The sequence below is a fragment of the Bos javanicus genome, chromosome 4, assembly GCF_032452875.1.
Source record: "Bos javanicus breed banteng chromosome 4, ARS-OSU_banteng_1.0, whole genome shotgun sequence".
Taxonomy (NCBI): Eukaryota; Metazoa; Chordata; class Mammalia; order Artiodactyla; family Bovidae; genus Bos; species Bos javanicus.
Genome location: NC_083871.1, coordinates 40,702,789 through 40,724,772, shown reverse-complemented (window position 1 = coordinate 40,724,772; position 21,984 = coordinate 40,702,789).

Below are 21,984 nucleotides of genomic sequence, written 5' to 3'. Positions count from 1 at the left end.
TTTGCCAGTGGTCTGATTGGCCTGATTTCCTAGAGGGGAAATTATGAGAGAAGGGCTGGTAAGATGAACTACAGCCCCTCAGATCAGCTGAGTCTGATCTCAGAACTAAAACTGATACTCACCATCTCTCTCTCTACCACCCATTCTAGACTCCCTCTTCCCTTAGCCAACACCTCTGCTGGTCCAGGCAGTTTGCCTGGCTGGATGTGAGCTACACCATCATTCCTGAAGGCTGAAGCTCCTGGTTACTATGCCATCTCCAGGCGATGGCTGCTTCTCCACACGCCATTGACACCAGGCGCGGCGGTGCCACAGGCATCCCAGTGGATCAACTGAGGGCTAAACATGTTCATTCCTCCCGCACTGGGTAACAGCTGTCCTGCCTCCCCCTGAAGATGGGATCCATCCCCACTGCTGGGAGGGTGGCTCCTTTCTTTCCCTGCTAGAGGATCTTAGGTGGCAGCAGGAGTCCCTGCTACTGTTACCAGGAATGAGAGCCTCTAGATCTGTGGAATCTACAACTATATGGGTGGAAAACACAGATTCCTTCAAAGTGGATCATTTTGAGTTGTTGTAATCAGAGCCACTCGTACTTTAACCCTTTGGTTCCCAGGCTCCAGAATTCTCCCTACTGTGGACACAGCTCCATGGAATACTAGTTGATTAAGGTTGTAGATGACACCCTGGAAGGTGTAGATGATACCCTGGAAGGTGGTTACATCCTCTCTGGGTGCCCCCTTATCCACAAGCTGGCACCTCGGCTTATGCTTTTAAGAGGCCAATCCATCTCCATCAGGCTGCTTGGTTCTGAGTTGTTCAATAAAATGATAGGCCCTGCAGATCCCTTGATTGTGGGCAAGGCCAGGATAGTGTGAAGCAAGAGAGGCATGTGGGGTGCAACGCTCAAGAGGCCCCCATCTCAGGCCACATCTTTCCACACAAATTGACTGATCAGGCCCACCAATAAGGGCTCTGCCCATCAGGTGGCCAGCCCTGAAAATTCCCCACAATATGAAAGGGATTATAGTGAAAAGTAATCATCTCCCCTCAGTCTCCATTTTACTTCCCCCTGAAAGATAAACATGATTGTAGATAGCACATATATCTCTAGAAAATCTATGCATATACAAGCACATACACATATACTATACACACGTGACCATTTTATCTACAGATTTTTAAATACTTTGTTCATAACCTTAGTTTTAAAAATTTATCATAGCTTAGAGAAGTGATTTCATTGATTATATAGAGCTATCATTGTATATAGAGTGAGAGCGGTCATTGTATATATAGATCACTATAATTTATTGGTGGACATTTAGGTTGTTTCAATCTTTTGTTATGAAAACAGCATTGTAATAGATATGACACAATTTAAGTTTTGACAGATAAATTAAGATTTAAATATTATGGCATTTCAATTTTTGAGTGAGAGTGAGCATCTCTTCATATGTGAAAGACATATTTCCATCTTTGGTGGATGATTGGTTAATATCATTTGCTTATTTTAATTGGTTTATAGATTTTTTCTCTGTTTAGTGGCTCTTTTACTTTATTTTATAATTTGTGTTATAATTTTTGTTGTATAAATTTACCTTTTATGTTTTTATTTATGATGTCTGTGCCCTTTTTGCTAGACTCACATAAACTCATATTTTACTTTAGTATTTTATCATTTCATATCCTACATTTACATCTCTTTAGCATTTTAAACGGAGAAGGCAATGGCAAGCCACTCCAGTAATCTTGCCTAGAAAATCCCATGGATGGAGGAGCCTGGTGGGCTGCAGTCTATGGGGTCACTAGGAGTCGGTCGTGACTGAGCAACTTCACTTTCGCTTTTCACTTTCATGCAGTGGAGAAAGAAATGGCAACCCACTCCAGTGTTCTTGCCTGGAGAGTCCCAGGGATGGCAGAGCCTGGTGGGCTGCTGTCTATGGGGTCACACAGAGTCGGACACGACTGAAGCGACTTAGAAGCAGCATTTTAAAAATATAAAAGCAGGATGGAAGGATACTTTTTAGTTGTTAAACCATCACTTACTGAAAAATCTATCTCTTCCTCAATTATATAAAGTGCCTTTCAGTTCAGTTCAGTCGCTCAGTCGTGTCCGACTCTTTGCGACCCCATGAATCGCAGCATGCCAGGCCTCCCTGTCCATCACCAACTCCCGGAGTTCACCCAGACTCACGTCCATCCAGTCAGTAATGCCATCCAGCCATCTCATCCTCTGTCGTCCCCTTCTCCTCCTGCCCCCAATCCCTCCCAGCATCAGAGTCTTTTCCAATGAGTCAACTCTTCACATGAGGTGGCCAAAGTATTGGTGTTTCAGCTTTAGCATCATTCCTTTCAAAGAACACCCAGGGCTGATCTCCTTCAGAATGGACTGGTTGCATCTCCTTGCAGTCCAAGGGATTCTCAGGAGTCTTCTCCAACACCACAGTTCAAAAGCATCAGTTCTTCAGTGCTCAGTCTTCTTCACAGTCCAACTCTCACATCCATACATGACCACTGGAAAAACCAGAGCCTTGACTAGACGAACCTTTGTTGGCAAAGTAATGTCTCTGGCCTTGAATATGCTATCTAGGTTGGTCATAATGTTCCTTCCAAGAAGTAAGCGTCTTTTAATTTCATGGCTGCAGTCATCATCTGCAGTGATTTTGGAGCCCAGAAAAATAAAGTCTGACCCTGTTTCCACTGTTTTCCCATCTATTTCCCATAAAGTAATGGGACCGGATGCCATGATCTTCATTTTCTGAATGTTGAGCTTTAAGCCACCTTTTTCACTCTCCACTTTCACTTTCATCAAGAGGCTTTTTAGTTCCTCTTCACTTTCTGCCATAAGGGTGGTGTCATCTGCATATCTGAGGTTATTGATCTTTCTTCCTGCAATCTTGATTCCAGCTTGTGCTTCTTCCAGCCCAGTGTTTCTCATGATGTACTCTGCATATAAGTTAAATAAGCAGGGTGACAATATACAGCCTTGATGTGCTCCTTTTCTTATTTGGAACCAGTCTGTTGTTCCATGTCCAGTTCTAACTATTGCTTCCTGACCTGCATACAGATTTCTCAAGAGGCAGATCAGGTGGTCTGGTATTCCCGTCTCTTTCAGAATTTTCCACAGTTTATTGTGATCCACACAGTCAAAGGCTTTGGCATAGTCAATAAAGCAGAAATAGATGTTTTTCTGGAACTCTCTTGCTTTTTCCATGCCTTTATCCTATGATAAATTCAGTTCAGTTCAGTCACTCAGTCATGTGTGACTCTTTGCAACCCCATGGACTTCAGGATGCCAGGCTTCCCTGCCATCACCAACTCCCAGAGCTTACTCAAACTCATGTCCATTGAGTTGGTGATGCCATCAACCATCTCATCCTCTGGCATCCCCTTCAATGTCATCCTCTGTCAATGGTAAATTGACATAATTTGTGGCTCAGATGGTAAAGCGTCTGCCTGTAGTGCGGGAGACCCGGGTTTGATCCCTGTGTTGGGAAGATCCCCTGGAGGAGGAAATGGCAACCCACTCCAGTACTCTTGTCTGGAAAATTCCATGGACTGAGTAGCCTGGTAGGCTACAGTCCATGGGGTCTCAAAGAGTCGGACATGACTAAGTGACTTCATTTCTTCAAAATCTATTTCTGTGATTTCTCTTCTGTTCATTAATCTCTAAGTTTGGATAGATCGGCTGGAAGAGGGCATGGTAATCCACTCCAGTATTCTTACCTGGAGAATCCCATATATAGAAGAGCCTGGAGGGCTGCAATCCATAGGATTGCAAAGAGTTGGACATGACTGAGTGACTAAGCACAGCACAGCACATTACCTAATTAATTTTAACAATGTTTTACTCTTTAATAACTCTCACTCCCACTCACTATAACTTTATGTATGAATGTTCATATTGGCTGACCACTCCATAATATATTTATTAAAAATTTTTTTCTAGGATACATAAAATGACTTAATATGCAAAGTTATTGAGACAATTTACTAGTTTAAAATGTAGAGGCAATAGTTATTTTCTTCTTCTTCTGTCACCATTTCTATACTTTCTCACCGTTAGCTAGAACTTCACTCTAGGTCACTTGCTTCTTAAGGTTTGGAACTCTCATATGCTTTAATATTGCCAGTGGGTTTACTGCAATAAGACTCCTCAGCTCTCAAGAAAATACCAGAAGATGATCCAAGGAACCGCATCAATATATACATACCCCATCTTCCCACACTGTGTTGCAGCAGCCCCTCTTTAAGGTATTCAAGACCACGTTCAATGACAATGGTAACTCCTTCCTTTGCCTACTTTCCATCCAAAAAGAAAAATAGAAAAACAAAATACCTGTGAAGAAAGATCAGATCTGTGGTTACTAGAAGCAGGTGTTGAGGAGCGGAAATTGGCTGATGGTGGTCAAAGGTACAAATTTCTAGTTATAAGATAGATAAGTACTGGAGACATAATGTGCAACATGACTACAATAATATATATATATTGCTGTATTCTATATAAAAGTTGAAGTAAATATTAAAAGTTCCCATCATAAGGGTAAAAAAACAGATTTTAAAAATATATGAGATGATGGATGTTAAACTTATTTTGGTAATCGTTTCACAATATACACAAGTCAAATAATTATGTTGTACACCTTACAGCATTTAGCATATAAGCAATTATACAGTAGTATAGATCAATTAAGGGCTTCCCTGGTGGCTCAGACTATAAAGAATCTGCCTGCAATGCAGGAGACCCGGGTTCAGTCCCTGGCTAGGGAAGATTCTCTGGAAAAGGGAAAGGGAACCCACTCCTGTATTCTTGCCTAGAGAATTCCATGGACAGAAGAGCCTGGAGGGCTATGCTCCATGGGGTTGCAAAGAGTTGGACATGACTGAGTGACTAACACACACACGTAGATCAATTAAGTCTCAATAAAACTGGAAAAAAGTAAATTAACAGAAATACAAACCTTAAACATACTTTTAAATGTAATTATTTAGGAAAGAAAGTTAATTTATATAATTGTGTGTGTATGCTCAGTCATGTCCAACTCTTTGTGACCCCATGGACTGCAGCCTGCTAGGCTCCTCTCTCCATGAAAATTTCCAGCCAAGAATACTGGGGTGGGTTGCCATTCCCTACTCCAATTTATATAGGTAATTAACATAATATTAGAGCATGTGCGAGCGTACTAAGTTGCTTCAGTCAAGTCTGACTTTGTATGACTGTATGGACAGTAGCCTGCCAGGCTCTGCTAGCCATGGGATTCTCCAAGGCAGGAATACTGGAGTGCATTGCAATGCTCTCCTCCAGGGGGATCTTCCCCATCCAGGGATCAAACCTGTGTCTCCTGTGACTCCTGCGTTATAGGCAGACTCTTTACCTTTGAGTCACTGGGAAGCTCACTAGAGCATGTAATGAATCATAAAGAGCTAAAATTTCCAAGGCAATTTTGATTTCCAAACAAGTCACACAAATCTCTGTAGGGGAAAGAGAGTACCATGCCTGGTTACTTGCTTTGGAGTATGAGGGCCTTCATACTCTTCTGCTTCTAAGAGTGGAACAGCACCCTGAGAACAAAATAAAGTATCTCCTTAATCTATCTTGCCATAGTTGAATACACACACACTTTTAATAGTTCATTTCCCGTAGTCATGTAGTTCTATGGTCAGAAGTGTATCATCGGATATGCCACTCATTGGCCTCATGTCCCTGTGACCCGCATTAGCTATCCGAGATGACTGTTTGACCCTGCCCGCTCCCTCCCTTGTCTTGTCGCTCAGTCGCTGCATCTTCCTGAGCCGCCACGCCTTGTGCAGTACGCCCTGTTCCGCCTTCCACGGGGCCTCGGCTTCACTCTAGCCTCCTGTCTTTACAGGCCACCATTCCTTCTGAGAATCAACTTTGGATTTCTTGTGCCACATTTCCCTGTTTGCGTCTTCTGTAAAATTTTCTGTTGCTCTTTCACAAGGAATTTTTTTTGTCTTGGTTACTCTATTTCCTTATAGACTCTGTTATGGTTAATGATCAGAATTACGACATATTCTTATACTTCTAACAGTATTTCTAACGCTCACTTTGTTGTGGCTATTGCAGAAATTCCAAATGTATAGCACTAAAGATTAGGTTAATAAACTTTTATGATTAAAATGAACTCATTTCTTTTGTACATTAGTCCTCCAGCTATAGTGGTTTAGGGCTGTGTGTGTAGTGGAAACAAAGAATTAATGAAAATTTTGAAACAACTTCTCATTTATGAAAGGAAGTTAAATCCTTCAAACTCTATAATGCCTAAATTAAATACCAGGATTATCCCACTATGAAATGGGGCATTCAAATTCCAGTCCTATTCAAGGTACACAGATAAATCTGCATTTTGGAAGTTCTCCCTGAAAAAAACTAGTTGTAAGCAACCATTTGATTGATTAGACACATTTCATACATCAAAAGCACTGACCTAAAAGATCCAGACAGAAAACCAACCTCTTTGAATAATCAGATTGTCTGCTCTGTACTAGGTCCTGGGAAGAATTCAAAATAATCTGAAGCCTTTGCTTTGTATACATACATGAAAAGTTAAATTAAATATATAACAAGCAAGCCAAATGTCAAAAATAGTACCTTTTTTCAGACACATGCTACAGACAGTATTCAGTTGAAACTTGTGAGAAATTAGAAATCACATGAGCAGTTATTCCATAGGTCTTTTACTGTTTTATTTCAAAAGGTTATTCTTATTGTACTGTAATTTAAACTGAGGTTTGGAATTCAGAGATGTTTTAAAAAGAGAAATGGCAAAATAAGGAGTGGAGAACAGGACTAATGTAGGGGAAAGCAAGAAAAAGAAGGGGAAGTGAAAGGGACAGAAGTGAATATACAAGGAAGAGAGAGAATGTCATGAGTAAGAGCCTTTCTGCTGAGGTGCATCTAAGCCACAGGTCCCGGGATGCCCTCGGGAATAGGACAGAATGTGGAGGCTTGGATGGAAAACAAGTTCACGTGAGCTAATGACTTAATTTACCTTAGTCCCCCTTTTCTTCCTTTCTATAAAGGAAGACTCTGACCCCAATGACCACCAAGACTCCTTTTTACTTGAAAATACTAAAAGTCTATGAGAGGTCACACTCTAAGCCAGGTGGCAGCTGGGCAATTCAAGTATGTGTTTACATTCTAAACACGTTCCAAAAGCACCCTGTAGAGTTTGAAAAGGCCCCTGAATTTGTCCATCAAAAATTCTTAAATATGAGCTGCCCTTTGGACTTTGTCAAAGTGTTTCCTCTTTTGTAACAGACCTCTGTCTGAAAAAGCCATCTGGGAAATATTCACCTCACGTTTCCTTGTAGGGTGGAAACACGGTTGCTTGCTAACTGCCTAGAATGAATACAAACCCACCCAGTGGTCATCAACTGCCATCAAAACTCTAATTCACTTCAGTTTGGAGGAGACATGTGTGTTGGGATGGGGCCCATTCAATTAGTCTATTTTAGCTGAACTCAAGTGAAGCAAGGCTTAAGCCAATTCTTAACAAATACACCAGATTTTAGCATCTGGAAGGAAACTTATCCAAAACAAATTCTATGATCCATATAACATGTAGCTCTGGTGTGTTATCTGATTCCTGAGCAGTGACCATACTCTGGACAAGTAGGACGAACTTTTAACCCAACAAATGACAATTTAGCAAACAACAGCTGCCCGGCCCTTTCACTAGTAGACCTATAAAAACACAAATAAAATAAATTGTGTTTACACTTATTAAATAATGGCTATTTTTTATTTCTTTTCTTCTTTAGTCTACAGAAAATAAGAAAGCTTGCAGCAATCACAAGGTTCAGCTCTTCTTCAGGAGATAAACCACGCCTTAGAAAAGCAAATAAGATTAATGTCTTTTCTTCTTTGGCTCAACTGGCTATTTGATTCTATCTTGAGCTCTGCTTTGAATCTTTTCTAAGGCAAAGCAGAATCTGTCTTGGATGGTTTTTTTAATAATGTGGGTTATACTATGTTTTATGACTAATTAAAATGAGACTGAAAACTGCATAATGGTGTCTCAAATTAATTCACCGCCCATTTGGTCCACCCAAGACTTGCCTCAGCAGGTTTTGCCTAATCCTGTAGTCCTAGGCACTGCCAGGTGGTTATTGATTGAATTTGCAGATTTGGTTACAGCAAATGACACTATGTGGCCTGCTTCTTAATTACTTAATGCAGTCTCTGTCAGTCATGACAATAGCACATTAAAACAGGTGGCATAAATTCAGCTGCAATGAGCCTGGTGGAGGCAATTTTTATAAAAGCTGTTCTACCCAAATGGGAGGATCTCAAATTCAGTTAGGCAAAATATTTCAGTGAAAATAATGCATTATCTTAAAAGCCATGTGGATGATTTTATCTGTTATATGTGAAATGACCAAATGAAAAAATTAAATTGATAACAAAAGCATAAATGTCTATATATTAGGGTCTGGGTGGGCAGGATAGTATTTTGCCTGACAGCAAGCTCCTTTTTAAACTAGGATAAACAGGGGACATGATGTCTAATTATCAAGCAGGATTCAGGGAAGCACGTCTACATACTAGATATGGACGTTGAGTAACCCACAAGGCAGGAAGTAAATTTAACTATAGTATCTATCAGTTTTATTAGAGTTTTAATACTTTATTATCATTTGAAATAAATTTACTTTTTGTTTTTTATTCATTTTTGGTTGGAGCTGACTGGTTAGCTGTTTGGTCCAAAAACATTACAAGGAAGAAGCCAATGATGAAGATTTAGTAAAAACGCCCAAGGTCAGCAGTCAGTGTATAGAAAAGGGCTTTAAAAGATTTTCTTCAAGATTGTTAAATGTCCATGAGTGGTTGAAAGTTGGGTGCGTTTTCTTACCGATTCATCATGTCATACTGCCTGGATGTTCATGTGCTTCTATTAGGGCCTTTGCCTATCAATCTTGGGTCTTGCATTTTTTGAGTGATAGTCAGAGCCCAGAATCAAAATGTTGTGCTACATGTCACTCAATAGCATATCCATTCCTAGTTTTTCAAAAAATGCCACTGAAACTACAAAAAGAGATCCAAATTGTTTTTTCAAAGGTTAATTATTGCCAGGATATATTTGCTTTTATAGCCTCATTAGTCTAACACTTGGAATGCTTAATATATTCTATTATCAAAGTTATATTTCATATTGATTCTGTGGCATGTAAGGGAGGTAAAAGGAAGGGATGGGTCCACTAGAAGGATAAGGTTACTACTCTTCACTAACAAGTTTGTTACTAAGAATGAAAACAAATATCATAGGAACTAGTTTTTGGTCAGAAAGTTATTCACAATAGAGATACAGCCAGCAAGACTTTTCAGACCTTGGTCACTGAGTCAAAGACCAAGTTTTGAAATGTCTGGTGTATTGCTAAACTCCAACAGCTAGGCTTTCTTGCCTACTTATTCATCAGACTCATGTACTCAAGATCATGAGACGATAGCATTTCTTTAAAAATAAAGGAATTGGGCAATTCTCTTGTGGCACATGCAAACCACAGCTCCTGTGTCCGTTGAACTACTCTGCTGAGTGGCTTCGTCTTCAATGGCAGTGACGTACAAGTTCCTCCTCACCGACCCTGCTGCCATCTGTCATCCCGATTCCACCTACAGCGCATTATCTGAGCCACACTGAGCAGGTTTTACCCTGGCCGAGGTCACTGCCCAGCCAATCAGAACTGATGGGGTCACTGCAAATATCCAAATTACTTCCAAATGGAGGTGCTGACAGACACTGTTAATGAGGGCTGTTTTGTCAGACTTGTTGATGACCTTTGACAACACTGCTCTTCCAGACTGCCAAGAGTCGTCTAGTTTTTCTCCCTCTGACATTTAGGTGGTATCTGATACTTAAATGCACTTTTGAGGGTAATCTGAATACAGTGTCCAAAGATAAATTTGCACAAGCGATAAAATCGAGAGCATCGTTATCCATTCATTAGCTAAGAAAATATTTTAGTCACTTTTCTTAAGACAGATCTAAACCTGTACCTCTGCATAACTATTATTAGAGAAGCAGATGTTAGATACTTTAAACTATATAATTGTAAGTGTAGTACAATGATAATAACAGTGCAAATACTTTTACTTCTAAAAAATGTCACATACTTATTTTTCCATTTGTATCCTGTGCTGATCAGTGAGTTTCTGAATATGAGAGAAAATAGATTATTCAAAGCTATAATTTACATTCTAAAATAATGACATCTGCGTCTGCTTGGATATTGTGATAAAACAACCAGGCTTATTACCAAATAGGCTCTTTAATCATAGCCTTGACCTTAACATTAGATAACATTTCCAGTTATCTTTTGTAATAAATCAGCCAAGTCTCAACATTCTCAAGAAGTCACTTAAAATTATAAGGCATTAGAGTGTCTGTGTGTGTGTGTGTGTGTGTGAGAGAGAGAGAGAGAGAAGTTAGGAAACATATATAGGTAGATCAATGACAAGTCTACAGTTCAATAAGACATTCAGCTTTAAAAAGTGTAATATATAATTTTGTTCTTTCATTTTAAAACTATTCTATCCAGAAGCTTTCTATTTATTTCCATATTTTTAGGTATGCATGTCTCTGATTTCTACTTACATACCACTTTGTTTAATAATTCTTCACACTTTCTTGATTCTTTGTTTTAATTGTCTAAGAGTTTAAATTATGTGAAGAGAGATCCTTGTATAATTCTATTTCTTAGCTTCCAGCGTGGGCTCCATTGCCTGTATTCTGCTTCCTCAACTAAATTTAATCTCTCTTCTCATAAGCAAACACTTAACCACCTCGTGCCTCTCTCAGGATTCTGTCATTCGCCTTTCTTCCAACTTAAATCTGGAAGGTTGCTTCACGACTTTAGATCAAATTATATTTAGTTTCAGAAATTTCCTTACAATAGCCACAACCTAGGAAATACTGTCTATTCTCCCTGAAAGTCACAGATGATCACCTTAGAGATTTACTCTATCAATCCTCTTATTTTCTTTTTTTTCAGTAAAAATTATATCTGTAAACTTAGTCTTTTTCTTTCTTCAAAAAAAGTTTAATGGGGTCAATTTTTATGCCCCCTTTCCTTTGTAGTTCAACATCTATTTTTACAAACCATTTACTATAAAGGACCAAAGACATTTAGAACACGACTTATGATCTAATATCTGGGGAACAAATCCAAAATTAGCTATGAGACAAAGATAAATTCAACATAAGACTTAATATAGATACAAAATTCTACAGAAGATGATCATCAGCATTCTTTATCCTTTGTAATTTTCCTTGAGTTATGCCATCCTTCCTTGCAGCTTCAACTCTCTGCTTCTAGAGAGCCTCTTAGTGACTCCTGTGCCAGTTCTGAAGGCTTTTGTATGAATGTCCTCCTGGTCTTGTATCTGATGACCTCATATTGGTAACCATGGTGGTGGTATTTATACCACAGAAATGGGTAAATGCTACACATTAGGGGCTTTGTTCAGAGAAGGCAATGGCACCCCACTCCAGTACTCTTGCCTGGACAATCCCGTGGACTGAGGAGCCTGGTAGGCTGCAGTTCATGGGGTCGCTAAGAGTCAGACACGACGGAGCGTCTTCACTTTCACTTTTCATTTTCATGCATTGGAGAAGGAAATGGCAACCCTCTCCAGTGTTCTTGCCTAGAGAATCCCAGGACAGGGGAGCCTGGCGGGCTGCCGTCTATGGGGTCACACAGAGTCGGATATGACTGAAGTGACTTAGCAGCAGCAGCAGCAGGGGCTTTGTTGGGTTTCCCTGATGGCTCAGACAGTAAAGAATCCACCTGCAATGTGGGAGACCTGGCTTGGATTCCTGGGTTGGGAAGATCCCTTGGAGGAGGACATGGCAACCCACTCCAGTATTCTTGCCTGGAGAATCCCATGGACAGAGGAGCCTGGAGGGCTACAGTCCATGGAGTCACAAAGAGTCGGACATGACTAAGTGAGTGACTAAGCACAGCACAAGGGCTTTGTTTTCTTTCTTTTTTTTCCTTCTGGAGAGCTAGTTAAAACTTTGACTAGAACATCACTAATTTTAATTCTATCCTAATTCAGATTAAGCCTTGGTGAAAATAACTTTGCCCCCATTTGTTTTTAAAATAAACATACAAAATCACATTAATTTAATGAGTTATTGCTATGAAAAATAAAGTTTCTTGGAGAAAAGTTCTCCCTATATTATACAAAAGAGACAGGTAACTGTATGCAAAGATAAATTGTATACCTTCGAGTCTGCTTCAGTGTCCCAGTTGAAAATTGTTTCTTGTGGTTGGCAAAGAAATGAAGCAATTGTTTCACTGTGAAGCGTGTGGGAAAAGGAGAAAGAAATCAATTGTCTCTTCTCTTCCTCCAAAATCTACCTTCATCCTCTCAACTGTCAATTATAAAAGAAATAGAGCCTTACCACTCAAAAGTGTGATCTGCAGACCGGTAGCCACTGGCTTCTCCTACCAATGGGTAAGAAATGCGGCCCTCCAGCACAATCCTATTGAATGAAAAATCTACCTCTTAACAAGGTTCAGGTGATTCATACACTCATTAATGCTTGAGAAGCACTGGAATCAAGGGGATGGAAGTGTATGAGAGGTTGTAAGAGAAAGGGGCTTGGGCTGGTGATGTTGGTTTAGGCCAGAGGCATATCAGTTGGGTTGTCAGTTCATAGCACACTGATTTGTCTACAAAGGACAGACACAACAGACGAGAAACTTGGACTTTTTAAGGACATTTTTTCAGATGACTTTTCTATGCCCTACACCTGTGGTTGCTTGTCCCCCTCCCAGCACCTGTTAAAGCAGGCAATGATGCTGACAAGATACTTTTCAACTACTTCTGAGAAAAGTGGAGAGTTGTCATTGTAACCCTGAGGGTGAAGCTCTTCATTTTTTCACCAAGTAAAAAATGTGGACTAAGGAAAAGCGTATTCTTTCATTTTGGCCCTGTTTTATACTGAAGCCATGTGTAGCTGAACAAAGCCAAATGAGACTGACCCCAAAAAATCTGGTCAGTTAGCACAACTGAACAGCATCCAGACAATCATTTGGAATTCCAGAAACTCAAGTTTTTACTTATTTGATGCTGACAGCCAAAAAGAATAATTTTTTGGTCTCATGTCCACTTTTCTGCACTATACAGCCACATCTCTAGGTCACATATAAATAGGGAGAAAACCCTACACTGAGAAATAAAAGACCTGCCTTAGTAACAATGTATGTGACCTCTTCATAGATCTCGGTTTTACCATCTGTAAAATGGTTGTGTGTGACAACTCTTGGGCCCACCTTGGCCTTTCCACTTGTCCTCACGCATTTCCCCCCAGAGTATTCTCCGCTGAAAGAGCCATTCACTAAGAACATCCATTCTGTAGCTCTGTTTCAGTGTGTCCTGAAAGTGTGTTCCCCTTGCCCTAGATTTTTTGAATTCTTGAGCCATACATTTGTCAAATTTGACAGAAAGATTTTATCAACTAAAATGTGCAGAAATATTGTAAATAATTCTACATATGAGTGTTATTTTAACATAATTTTAATCACTGAGTTTTCTTGTGATAAAGTGATGTTCTGAGACACTACAATTGTTGTTGGTGCAATTGGTAGTTACTAGAAATTCTGGTATGCTGAAGCCATATTATCTAAAGAGACAAATATCTAAAAACAGGAAGATAAAGCTGGAAGTCCTCATTAATAGATATTAGTCTAATAATTCCTATTAGAATTTGTTACCAACATTAAAGATCACTTTGAGTGTGACAGAGTACCCATGAATGACATTATAACAGGGTGTCATAGTTTAGAATACCCTACTTAGTCTCTTATTAATGTTAAATTTCTTAATATTTTTATGCCTTGGTTTCATCATCTGTTAGAAGATAAATAATAGTATATAATTCCTGGGTTTGATGATGAGAATTAAAGAAAATAATGTATACAAGCAATACTACCTGGAAGTTAGTGAGCATCCCATTGACATTAGCTATATTGTCATTATAAATAGCAGTGGTAGTAGCAGCAGCAGAATATTTCTCTTATATAAAAAAACTAAATAAAGCACAAGGTAGGAAATATGCTAATTCATTCAGCAGTTATTCAATTAATCCACATCTAAATATTAATATCAAGGGCTTTCTTAATTTTGACACACTTATGCAATATAAACCTAACCTAAGTTTGCCCACTGAGTTATTGAGAAATGATAAATACTAATTATTCTTCTAGAAGGTTAAGCTTATCCATCTCTAATGGTATCCTCTCACTTCAAATTGCCTTGAGAAGCAGCCAGGGCATCCATCCATCAAGCAAAGTAAATGTCTGCCCCTCATTTCTTCCTTCTTAAATATATCCTCAAAAACAAAGAGCAAACCATGTTTATTTCATCATTTACTCCACTTGTGTACATGTCTAACTTTCTCTTTGTTCTTCCATACCTTTGACTCTCAAAAATCAATCAATGGATTCTTTTTTGCATATCTATATGGTTTCCCACTTCTGAAGCTCCAGAAATGTCCTTCTTCCTCCACATTAATCCATGTGAATTCTATTCACCACAGTCCATTTGAAGATCTATCTGCAGCCTGGAGCCGCCCCTGGTTAATATAGTGAAGTCTCTGTTCTCTCCAATGCTTTTCCTTGGGTGGTATGGGACAAAAAGTAAAGGTCATTTTCAACCCCAGTCTAGATGCTTGCCAGCTGTGGAACCTCTGGGCTTGCTTTTTCATCCATAAAATTCATATAACAATGCCTACCAAATCATTACTGCTGTGGAAATTAGATGAACTACTGAAAACATTGGACTCATGGCTAATGGAACACTAATTGAACAAAAACAAAGTAGATTATTTTAATCATGTCCTCTTGTTGCCCCTGTGATATAAATTATTTGACTGTTGTGTGTCATCTTTTATTACTACATATTTAAAATTTGTCTTAGCTTTCTCTTCTAGGATTGAGATGGGGTTATTTATTTCTCACATGGAGGTAGATGGTATATTCCAAATTATTGATCATAAGTTTACGTGTTTAGTTACCATAGTGGATTTTCAAACCAGTAATTTCATATTCTGAAACCTGTATTACAGCATATAGAATTGATCCTCTCTTCATTATATATTAGACTTCAAAATGATTTACTATGTACTATCCAAAAAGGATGACCTTTTGTGTTTAATAAGCACCTACTATGTAGTTAACAATGTCCTAGATACTAAGAACAAGAAATGATTAAATAAAAGCCCACAATGTAGCTGGAAAGAGACAAAAATAAGACATTAGAGGTTAATAAATGTGGTAAATGCTGTAATACAGATGGATAAGTCACGGGGAACAGCACAGAGAGATAAGTCAACCTTGGAAAGTGGAAGAAAGCCTCACAGAATTGCAATTTTTTTTTCCTGAATAAAAGTGTTGTAAGAAAGTCTCCAGAAAAGGTTTTATGACTTCTCTTGATAATTAAAAAAAAAAGTAAAACAAATTCTGGTAATCTCAGAAAATGTTAAGTACTTCCTCTACTGTTCTCTGGCTATAAATATTTTTTTTGTGACCCAGCTAGTAGTTTGAGTGGTGGCAGTAGGGGATGGTGCCCCACTGGTGCAGGGTAATGCTCTTTATTCAGAAACAAATGTCTCTTATTACTTCTTTCTTTCCTTAAATTCATCTTCCATAGATATTTTTACCCTCAAATGTCCATAATTTTTCTGTTCCTGAGAACATACCTGAATCCCGTCCATTTTCAAAGCCTCAATGCCAGCTTCCAAAGAAGCCGTTCAAAGGAGTCAGTCCAGAACCCATCTTTCTAACAACACTTAATTTCCCTTTCTAACATGGCAGAGGAAAGCAGTCATCTGAGGTGGGGAAGGGTCGATTATGAGGAGGTGTAACATTTCCAGAATCATTGCTTCAATGCTGACCCTGGTGCCTTAATTAAAGATTTGAGTATCTACATACATTGCATTGTAATTGCACCCTTCTGAAAAAGGATATTTTACCACACACTCCTTTCTTGAAATGGTCCTCTCTCACTTAGACAGCTTGTTTCTAAATGCGGGATGAAACTGTATCACTTGCCAGGTAAATAAAATCAGTATTAAGTAACTGGGTTATTAAGGCAGCTGGTCTTTACAGACTGTTGGTCTCTCAGTCATGTTGCACTGTATCTTCAGGAAGGTTATTTATTTATGGACTCTCATCCATAAAGGTTGTTTGCATCTTCTGCTCTTTATAGCCACTGACCATGTGACCCCAGCTGATCTTAAAACATTCACACAGCATTGTCATTAATGGCTCTTGGATTTTTATCCATGACTGTTTTAATTCTAAGTATTGAAATCTAAGCCACTTCCTCTTCTGGATATTACTGAGTAATAAACCCCTCTTTCTGTCATTTTCTGCATTTTCTACCTCCAGGACCAAATGTAGGGCTCTCTACAAGCCACCTTTGACTTTTTTTCAGTGTTCCGTTTTCCATTTGGAGACATACCATCCCAGCAATTCTTCCTCAACCTCAGAGCATGAATACTCTCATATCACCCTCGCCTTCTTTTTCAAAAGTACACTCCAGGAGGAATTATTACCAGTTGTTTATACATCCCTTTGAGTGAATGTCAATATTTAAATCTACCAGTTATGTGCTCTTTTATGTCTTTGGCTCCTATTGGTCTTTCTGTTTTCTTTGTTTGCATTCCTTGCTCTGAAAAGTCCTCTGAAATACAGCCAGAGATGTTTTGTATTGAATGTAAATCCCTCATGTAACATCTTGCCTTCATGACTTTTGCATTTATGATAAACCCAAACTTCTCCCTATGGTCATCAGGCCCCATGTGACTTGGTTTCTCTGCCTTTGGGATACAGTCTAATATTTGACTCCTCTTCTTTCACTTGGATCGAGCTATTCAGGTTTTATTTTCTTCCTCAAATCTGCCAGAATTGTTTTTGCCCTACTGGCTTCTTGCTCAGCCTGACATATTCCTTTCCCCTGATCTTTGTGTGAATTTTTCACAGTTAATTTCCTTCATAGAACTTATCTCAGCCTAAGTTTTACATAATTATTTGTGTGTCTGTTTTGTCTTTTCATTCCAGGAAGTCAATTTCACAACAACAAGGATGTTGCTTTGTCAACAGACTGGTTCCAAATTGGGAAAGGAGTACGTCAAGGCTGCATATTGTCACCCTGCTTATTTAACTTACATGCAGAGTATATCATGTGAAATGCCAGGCTGGATGAAGCACAAGCTAGAATCAAGATTGTTGGGAGAAATATCAATAACCTCAGATAACGCCACACTTATGGCAGAAAGCAAAGAAGAACTAAAGAGCCTCTTGATGAAAGTGAAAGAGGAGAGTGAAAAACCTGGCTTAAAACTCAACATTTAAAAAACTAATACCATAGCATCCAGTCCCATCACTTCATGGCAAACAGATGCAGAAACAATGGAAACAATAAGAGACTACTTTCTTGGGCTCCAAAATCACTGCAGATGGTGATTGCAGCCATGAAATTAAAATACACTTGCTCCTTGGAAGAAAAGTTATGACCAACCTAGACAACATATTAAAAAGCAGAGACGTTACTTTGCCAACAAAGGTCCATCCAGTTAAAGCTATGGTTATTCCAGTAGTCACATACAGATGTGAGAGTTGATCTATAAAGAAAGCTGAGTGCTGAAGAACTGATGCTTCTGAAAGTATTGGAGAAAACTCTTTTGACAGTCCCTTGGATAGCAAGGAGATGCAACCAGTCCATCCTAAGGAAATCAGTCCTGAATATTCACTGGAAGGACTGATGCTGAAGCTGAAGCTCCAATACTTTGGCCACCTGATGTGAAGAACTGACTCATTGGAAAAGACCCTGATGCTGTGAAAGACTGAAGGCAGGAGGAGAAGCGGAAGACAGAGTATGGGATGGTTGGATGGCATCAGTGACTTGATGGACATGAGTTTGAGCAAGCTCAGGGAATTGGCGATGGACAGGGAAGCCTGGCAAGCCGCAGTCCATGGTGTCGCAGAGTCGGACACGACTGAGCTTCTGAACCGACTGACTGATACCTTCAAAGCCTAAAATACTGCCAGACATATAGTAAGTGCTCAATAAATATTTGGTGAAAGAATTAATAAATGATATTCCCAGTATCAAAACACAGTAGTAAAATGGTTAATACTACCTGTATTCACGTTACATCAAGTCAGTTTTGAGCACTTTACTTAAAGTATCTTGATCTTGATTTTCTTATGAGATTGGCATTATCATAATGATCTCAGACCTGTAAAATTAGGTAGTAGTAAGTTAGAATATCTAATCTAGGCATTCTGACACCATGGCCTGGGCTGTGTTACCTAGTGTCCTATAAGTTATACTATGAAGGCTGTTGTATATGATTGTTTTTGTAGTGGAAAGACTTCTTTGTGAGATTCTAGGTAATGAGACGTGGAAGATACTTTAAGTTTGGATCTAAACGCTTTATATTTCATACTTTGTGTTCTTTAGAAAATTATTTAACTCAAGGCAAGTAACTAAATGCACTAGATTCTCAGTTTTGCCAATTTATAAAACAGACTAATACCTTCAGCAGATCCTATGAATAAAGCAGATAATTATGTATAGTGTGCACATTTCGGCTCATAGGAATTCTCCCAGAAAAATGCTCAGTAAATAGTTATCTTTAAGAGGATATACTTGTGATAGTTTCATGGTGCTGATGCTGGGAGTTGCCTAACACATAGTTTGCCTTCTTTGCCAATATGAATTCAGACATGATTCAGAAAGAAAAAGCTGCTACATTCATCTCATATATATCTTCATTCAAGATTTTTTTAGTTATTTGTATGTTTAGTGATTTTCAAAATTTGGGGTAGGTTTGTGTTCTTTGATCAAATTTGACAGTTTATAATTTTAACTTAATCTAAAAGAAGAATATTATTACTTAAGAGTTTTAGGGTCATGTGATACTTGAAATAAGATTTTAGATAACAATAATTAATAGTTTTGAAAATACAAAACTTGTTATAGTAGCATAAAATTGTGTGAAGCAAATAGAATAGAAATATGAATATGGAAAATAGGAATCATTTAAAATTTCTTACTGTTAAAAAAGAGCTTGTTCTTTATGACAAAAATAAAACGGTGGGTACCAAATTCTATGTTTTGATTTTATTTTTGTCATTTTAGACAATAATAAAAGTAATATAAATTTTATTTTAAAATGTCAAAATTCATATCTTACTGGAAATCATATCCTTTCAGCTACTTAAAATAACAATTGAGATGTTAATGTAGAAATGTACTCTGGGCTACATAGCTTTTCAAGCTTCTATTAGAGGGTACTTGGGTATCAAAGGGTGAAATCTCCTCGTCAAGCTCATGGGAGATATTTAATGATTCATCTTTGTTGCCAGTGGCCACGGCAGTGAAGGGTGAGCTGAGGGGAAGAGATGGTGAGCAAACAGAGCTATGAGTTCTGCATTTCTACCTTGCACCTAGGTTTGTGTCCTGAGAAGGAACAATATCCTGTAAGGGAAGGTAACACGCACACATACGCAGTTCCTAGTGGTTTTAGTGTAAGTGGGCTTTGGCTCAGCTCCCAGAATAGTGCAAGAAGAGCTGAAAAATTCCTATTTCTCTGTGTGTTTGGATGTGGTGGAAAGCTCACCTGCTCTGAAAGACTGTGTCAGCAGCAAGAGACAAAGCAGAGGACAGCTATGAACTGTTGGCAAAAGTTAAGTAGAAAATGACATGCAAATTTATGAAGTGTTCCACATTTTTTTAAAAGGAACAAAATGGTACCATTTGCAGAGATGTGGATATAGACTTAGAAAATGAAAGTTGCTCGGTCATCTCCAACTCTTTGCAACCACATGGACTATACAGTCCATGGAATTCTCCAGGCCAGAATACTGGAGTGGGTAGCCTTTCCCTTTTCCAGGGGGGATATTCTCAACACAGGGATTGAACCCAGGTCTCCCGCATTGCTGGTGGATTCTTCGCCAGCTGAGCCACCAGGGAAGCCCGGATAGACCTAGAGACTTTCATAAAGAGTGAAATAAGTCAGAAAGAGAAACACAAATCTATAATATTATTTATATTACAATATTATATTCAAAATATTGCTTAAATGTATAATATTGAAATCTACAAAAATGATGCATATGAACTTATTTGCAAAGCAGAAATAGAGACAGATGTAGAGAACAACTTTATGGATACTTATGGATACAAACTTAAGGTGGGAAGAAGAGGATGGGATGAATTGGGAGACTGCAGTTGACATATACACCCTACTCTGTGTAAAATAGGTAACTAAAGAGAACTTGCTGTATAGCACAGGGAACTCTGCTCAGTGCTCCATGGTGACCTAAAGGGGAAGGATATCTAAAAAAGAGGGGATATGTGTATACGTAGAGCTGATTCACCTTGCTGTACAGCAGGAACTAACACAACATTATAAAACAACAACTATACTCCCATAAAGATTTAAAAAAGAAAAGAAAAATGATGCCACCACAGACGCTACTACAGATAAACGGCATCAAATATCAGTTGAACCATTTAGATATAATCTGAGGTAAAAGAGGGACAAAAGTTCAAATACTTAAAATAGTTTTGCTCTCCTGATGGAAAAAATAATAGCATACACTTCTTGAGCTTTTACTGTGTGTCAGACCGTAAGAATTCCTCATGTATTAACTCATTTAATTATCACAAGTACAGGATGTGAAAGGTATTACTATAATACCAATTTTAGAGAAAGCAGCAATTCATCAAGAAAGACATAAACTTCCCAGGCTATATCATTTTTAGTGGAGGAGTTGGAATGGTAACTTGAAGCAGAAATTGAGATTCCTTTTGAAATAATAAAAAACTGAATATAGCTGGTTCGTGGATCTCGACGTGCGTAATCTGCGGATACAACATACATACATCTGCATCTGTACAAATATCACTGGGAATTCAGTGAGTGTCTCAGGCAGATGTGGCTTGGATAGTACCTCCTCAGTTATTTTGTTTCCAATGGTTGCTTTTCCTATTCATGGGTCAAGCTGACTCTCAACATCAAACCACAGCTTACAACTGTGAATTCTCAACTCAAAGGTACTATGAAGGTCCTAAGTTCTTTGTTTGATGAGCTATGGTACAGCAGAGATGGGAAGTTGATTATAAATCATACCCTCTCCACCCCTCAAGCCACAAACATGAGTAAAGGGGGAAATAATAAAACAAGAGGTTATAATATCTTTTCCTACATAGAATTGTAAAAATGACATTTTGAAAAGATCTAAGAAAGTAGGAAATTACTTTCATCTTACTGTACCCCCTTATGAGCCAAAGACTGTATGTATATTGAAAAATATTCAGAGAAATGGCTTTTTTATAATAATTCCATCACATATCCATTTGGCCATGCAGAAGTCATTATGCTTTTGATTTCATAAAATGTTTGGATGACATTTTTATATAAATAATTCAGAGGAAAAAATCACTTAAGGAATATAATTCACCCCACTTGTGCACTTGACGTTTGAGAGGTAACCTTATAAAGAATGAAGAGTTTTAATGTGTTTGTTATAATCTCATTCTTCAATAGCACTTTATCTAAGTAACACTCAGGCATGGCAACATAATAGCCCTGAGAAATACACAATTCAACCTGGGAGGAAAGTATTATGAAGTAAATGGACAAATGCATTAGTCAGTAGAGTGAAGATGGCATTTTCTTATTTGGGAGCTAGTTCTTCCAATTCTCAGTATCAGTGCACCAAGAAAGTAAAGTTATGGAATTATAAAAATTGAAACATATACCAGAGGCCCGCTAGGAAAAACAATTCAATGACAAAGTTCACTCAATGGCACGTACACCAAATTTGTTGCAACTGGTTTCAACTTTGCAGAGGGGCTTGTATTCCCATGCAAAAGGTGACTGGATAAAATGACAGGGGGATAAACACCTATAAGGAAGTTATTTTTCACAATAGTCTTCC